This window comes from Parus major, chromosome 10, assembly GCF_001522545.3.
Source record: "Parus major isolate Abel chromosome 10, Parus_major1.1, whole genome shotgun sequence".
Lineage (NCBI taxonomy): Eukaryota > Metazoa > Chordata > Aves > Passeriformes > Paridae > Parus > Parus major.
Genome location: NC_031779.1, coordinates 7,127,598 through 7,133,705, shown reverse-complemented (window position 1 = coordinate 7,133,705; position 6,108 = coordinate 7,127,598).

The window sequence follows — 6,108 nt, the reverse complement described above, 5'->3', positions numbered from 1 at the left end:
ATACATTTATGATATATGGTTTGTATCTTTCTTTATCATAAATGCTTTTCCTAGGCCAAAGAAAATCCGTGCACCATAATACTGAATGACTTTGAAAAAAAAACAAAAGCAGTGTTTTCTTTTAAAGGAGGAAATTATGTGGATAAAGGAGATTTGTTTCAGAATTCCAAAGGATTATCACAGGAGTCTTTAATTTAAGAATTTATGTTAACTATAGTGATGGTTAAGTGATAAAAGCTAGGACATCAGGTAACACCAAAGAATGTTTTAACTTATTAAATGTAGGATAACTTCTGCTGCAGAGGATTTTAAATCAAACTGAATACAAATCAAACTGGTGTTCCTTTAAACCAAAGGAATAGAAGTCATTCCTTTCAATAGAAGTCATTCCATTCAACAGAAGTCGTTTTAACTGCAACTAAAAAATAATACATTTTTTAAAAATGCACATGGTAGAAACAGATTTTTGTCCTATTGTCTTTTGTTCTACTGAGTCATACAATAGAAAATGTTATGAACCACTCACAATGTGACTGTGACAGGTAAATGTAAAACTGTGTACAACAGGGAATTAATAGAAAAAAAATATATTGGTCATGAATCATTGCTATGACTAAGAGAAGTAAACACCTACTGGTATCCTAATAATCTCAATTTCTTTACTATCAAGGCAATGTCTCAGTAAAGAGACTAATGCAGAGATGTAGTTAAGAGCCCAAGACTCAACACTCTTGTTGGTTCTACTGTTAAATGCAGGCTAGATCCTGGCAATTAATACTAGATTTCAACCACTATGACAAGAAGATGTAAAACTGATATAAACATGAAGGCTTAAATTTTGTAAGCAACAGCTTCAGTCTGGTAGTCATCCAGGCTGGCAGCTGTGTCTGCGCTGCATTGCAACTGGGCTGCTGTTAGCCCATTTGCAGGTTTTCACCAGCCCTCTCCTGCTCCTTTTCACTCTCAGTTCTCCAAAGCCACAGGTTCTGTTTTCCTTAGCTTTTCTTCCTTCCCTTAAAAGCAACGTATCCTTGTTTGGATACATGTGCTTCCTGTGTTGCCTGAAGCCAAGCCACTGCCTACAGCAGTCTCAAGCCCTGCAGCTCTACTTGCTCCTGCAGGATGACAGCAAGGTGTGACTATCACGCAGGGACAGACCAGATGTGAACCAGAAACTCTCTGTTCAAGTAGCTCCTTTCCAGGGCAACCTGCAGACAAAATTTAACACTGCTGTCCAAGCATGGGCCTGTGTTCCTCAGGCACCAGCATCTGCCCTGGGCCAGCTCCCTTCTTCCCTGTCTCCCAGGAAAGATGCTGAGCTCTCCAACTCTCACAGAGTAGAAGAGAAAGATGTTTTTCCTAAATTTTATGACTTGTATAACAGTTTACAAGCAATTTCTTTTGGAAATATCTCTGTCTTGATGAGCAAACCTGCATAGTAAGAAGAGCAACTGTAGTGGAGGTGGAAAGTCACACTCATTTTGTGCATATGCATTTGAATGAAATGGTAAACACTTGTCTGAATCACCACCACTCAGATGTCATCTTTTTCTCTCTATTTTCAGCTTGAGGGGGAGGAGAGCTGCCAGAACAGAAACCTGGAGGTGATGAGCTCCAGTCAACTGCTGTCACTGTTCCCAGATTAATTATCCACCAGTGATCCCAGGTTTAACACACTAATTGTGGATATTTTTGCTAACAGCTCAACCCATCACAATGTTAGAGAAGTAAGAACTTCCCAGGGATTACATATTTTCTTCTTTAAATGCCTTGAGATTATTTTTCTCCATATGTGTACAAAGTAGTATGTGCTATATGGTCTTTGTCAGTGCCTAAAACATTGCTAAGACCAGGAGAAGCTGTGTTCTGGTGTGGTGTGTGACTGAGCATCACTAATTCAATCCAATCTTCCCACATCTCAGTTTCACACAAGACGCTCCTTCTTACAGTGTTTCTCTCATTTCATTAGGAAATTTGGAATAGTAAATAAGTGATGTTATTAGTTGGTTTGAATTACTTCTGGGGTGTTTTCAACGTTCAAATACTTTTGAGCATACAGATTTTCAATGTGTTACCCTTGGTCCACTAATTGGCTTCCAATGAGCTTGCAAGTTTTGTCACTGGGAATTAATTACAGATAATGCCAAACTACACTTAGTAGCACACCATCAAAGCAATATCCACGTATCTTCAGGCCTGGCTGGCATAGAAAGTAATCCCATAAGAAGGTACTCCTAAAAACCAGGCTGACTGACAAGAATGTAGGGCTTTGTGTAAAATTATATTTATTAATGATCAGAGTATTACCTCTGCCAAAAGCAAAGGGAAATGCAAATATACTCCTATTATTATACAGCTACTGTTTTTGATAAAAAAGCTAACCTCACATAATTCCTAAAGCATTGAAGTAATTTAAAGTTATGTGCAGCATAACAGTTCTCCAGCAATTCATTATTAGTAAGCACTGAGATCTCCTGTTTTGCTTATTCAGAGAAAGCCATTTTAGGCCCCTGTGTTAGTTTTGCTATCTACAACTAATCCTTGTGAGAGCATATTTCATTTATGCCATTGGTGCAAGAACCAAGAAGCAGGGCCTCCTAGACACAGGCACTTTATCATCCTTCTCATCTCTACATATGTAGCAGATAGAATCAAGGAGATTTTTTTCCAGTAAAAATGGATCCTTGCTTATTCACAGCTTTTTAAATAACACATTTCAAAATGCTTCTTCTTGTCTTAGAGCAGGGAGCATTTGGGCTTGATCTCTCTGGGAAATTATTATTATAGCCCTTGGAACAAGTGTCCTTTTGAAGTACCGATACAGAGCAGGCAAATGGAACACTCAAAGGTATTCTTGATAGGGAAAGGAGATGAACAAGTCCTTATCAGTTAATTTATAGTGTAGGATGAGGTACAGTGCTGTGTTTTCCCATCCATACCAGAAACAAAAGGAGAATATTTGCAAAATATTCACCCGATAGCTCTCTAAAGTATGTTGAGAAGTACTGATTTTAAGCAAGAGGTAGGTTGGCTACCTGAGGAAATCTGCAGGGACAGCTTCTCTTGATTCCCACTAGCTACCTCCTCCATCCTGTGCTTTAAGAACCTGAGGCTACAGGTGGATTCAGTCCCAGCAGCAGTCAGGTTTGCCCTGTTCTGTTTAGTCATCACAAAAATCCAGTACCAACAAGTTAATAAGTGAATATAAGGCTATCAACCCCTGAAGAAATGAAAATGTATTTTCAGCTTCTTATGCATCTTCTTCTTCCTACCTTCACCATGTATGAAGGCTTTAAAAAGCACATTTAGCTTATTTGGTATAATATATACACAACTTTAAAAACAGTTCCATCAAAAAGTGGCCCCTTGTATGCATAGGTAGGCTTAAAATGAAGCCCACAAACTGCTGAGGCACATTTCAGTCCTTTGGGCCAATTTTTCAAGTACAGTTTTAACATTTGACTCGAAATCCCCCTACACAAACAGCAGCGTATGCTTTGGATCAGTAGCATACTGCTAACATTACTTGAACCAGCAGCTTGAGATCCACTGAAAATTTTATTCTAATAGGCATCATGTAATTAGGTAATGTGGATAGGCAAAGTTCCAATGATACATAACTTATCATAATCCATATAAAAGCAGTTTACTTAAAAGGAAGCTGACAGCAGAGAAAAGATGAGCCACAGGGACAAAAATGGACCCTTTTAATGATTTCAGAACTGAGGTATTACCAGATATAGAAAATGGGTAGGCAGGCCCAGGAAGAACAGACTCAGGAGGAGGCACGACAAAGCCATTGGAGAATAGATATGCAAATGTTCCAACACATTTCAAGTATTTACATCACTAGTAGGATATTTCCTACATATCCAAAGCACATGGCAGAAATGTTATGACCTATCACGAACTATAATCATTCAGTTATGTATTCTGCATTGTATCAAGGTACATTTCATTTGGGGTATTTAAACACTGTAATCTGCAATAAACAGCTGTCTTTCTAGCACTAAATGCTTTCTAAACATTTTTTTTCCATGTCCTCAATTCACTTCAAATTTAATTAATCTGGCTTTCCTGAGTTTCACCCCTTTCTCTTTTTTTAACAAGTTAGGTAGGAAAAGCAAAAGAGACTGAAAGATTTGCAATTTCATCAGGTAATGTTAACTATGCACTGAAGGTGTTGGTTTGTTACAACAGCAGTAACAAATGCACTCAGATCCTGTGAAGTAATGCTTAAAATGCCATTTGCTGGAGTGGACAGTGCAGACAGTCTTACATCCCATCATATCCCCCAACTGTGCAGAGTGGAATGGGCCTGCAATCCACACTCACATCTTGCCCATGGAATGCCACCTTATTTGAGCTATTACAGGATCTTCCTACCAGAAAACAACTCTGTTCACTACTTCAAAGGTCAAGCAGAAAGGATGCTCACATGAGAACTTCTAGCTGCACTTTCAGATAAAAGGCAAGGACACACAAGTGGCAACATTACTAGCACTGAGTGGGAGCTGCCTGCAGGCTCCTTTGTTATGGCTACCTGGCCAAGGTTTCCCTGCAGCCAGAGGACAAACACAGCACAGGGACAGCAGAGCCCAGGCCTGGACACATTCAGTTTAATTTTTTAACTATTTTGTGGATCCCCCAACTCAGAAACATCTTAAGGATACAGTCAGGTCCCTGCTCCTTCCTTAAATCTGGAATAACTTTCCTGTGTTGTTCCAATTTGTAAGCATCACTTATATATTTTTCTTCAATTTTGTCTCCTTATCAAAGCTTAACTTGTAGCATTTTTAAGATGGAGAGGAGAGCAGCAAAATCCAAGCATTGGTTAATTCTGACTGTATTTCAGATGGAGCTTCTGTCTCTTGAGTCTAGAACAGTTTCCAAAGAGGCCATTTATTCTGGGACCACATAATAATGCAGGTCTGCTCTAGAGAAGAGGCATCAGTTACCAGAGACACTGTATGGAGTACATGAACCACCGCCTCATTTGACATAGCAATCCTGAACCCCAGAAGTGAAATTCTGTTTACTGGAATACCAGCTGTGTTCACACATACAGATTTGTATTTCTGGAGATGTAAAAATATTTCAAAGCAATTGTTCAGGACTGTGAGTATCTTTATTAAGCACATAAACATCTAATAATTTGAAACCTAAAAAGCTCATTACTTCAGTTCCAAGATTTCCACCTTCTTAAATCTTTCCTGTTAGGACATTTCCATTCACAATTTGTTCTTTTCATCCTTTTTATTAATCACTAAGACAAATTCTTTCAAATCTATAGCTGAGAGGTTCCAATTAAAACCCATTATTACTTCAGATGAACTACCAATTTCTGAAGTATCCTTCTGTTATCTCCTACGTTATATTCCATCTCATACCTTGGGAGTTTTTAATTTGCATTTTTTATGACTGTGGAACATGAAGTATGTCTGTCAATTATTTGTTGAGAACTCTGTGAAGCATGTTTAGAATGCAGTGAGCTATATTAATCGTATTTCCTCCCATGACATGACAAAATTAATCTCTTTCATTAATGGTGTCATATGTCTCCCTGATAATTCTTTTTCTTTGGTAATGAGCCTAAGTGATTGTGTGCCACCATCAAACCTTGTCACCTGCCAGCTCATCTCAGTGCCTCTACAGTCTGGGATGTAGTCTGTTAACCAATGCTATCTCTTTGGCACAAAAACCTGAATATTCATCCTCATTTTTTTTGTAGCTGGCTCCTGCTCTGTGGCAATGCCTTTCCATCCTGTTCACACAGACTGTGCTGGGTACACTGATGGGTTTACATGCAATTTTACAATCCAAATACAGACCTCCATAGATCAAAGCACGTATTTTCCCCTTTATGTCAGCAAGTCAAGCCACAATAACACCAACTTGTAAGAGTGCCTTACAAATATGGGAAAGCAAAACCAGGAAAACACCAACACAGTGGATGGCAACACCAGGAATGGGACGTTGTATGTCACAGCAGCAACAGCTACCACCCAGGCATGAAACCAACACTTGGACCAAGGCTGACCAAGGCACTCCAGTGAGGAAGATTCACCTTCACATTCAGCTTTACTGGGCTCAGCAATTGCAGCAAGG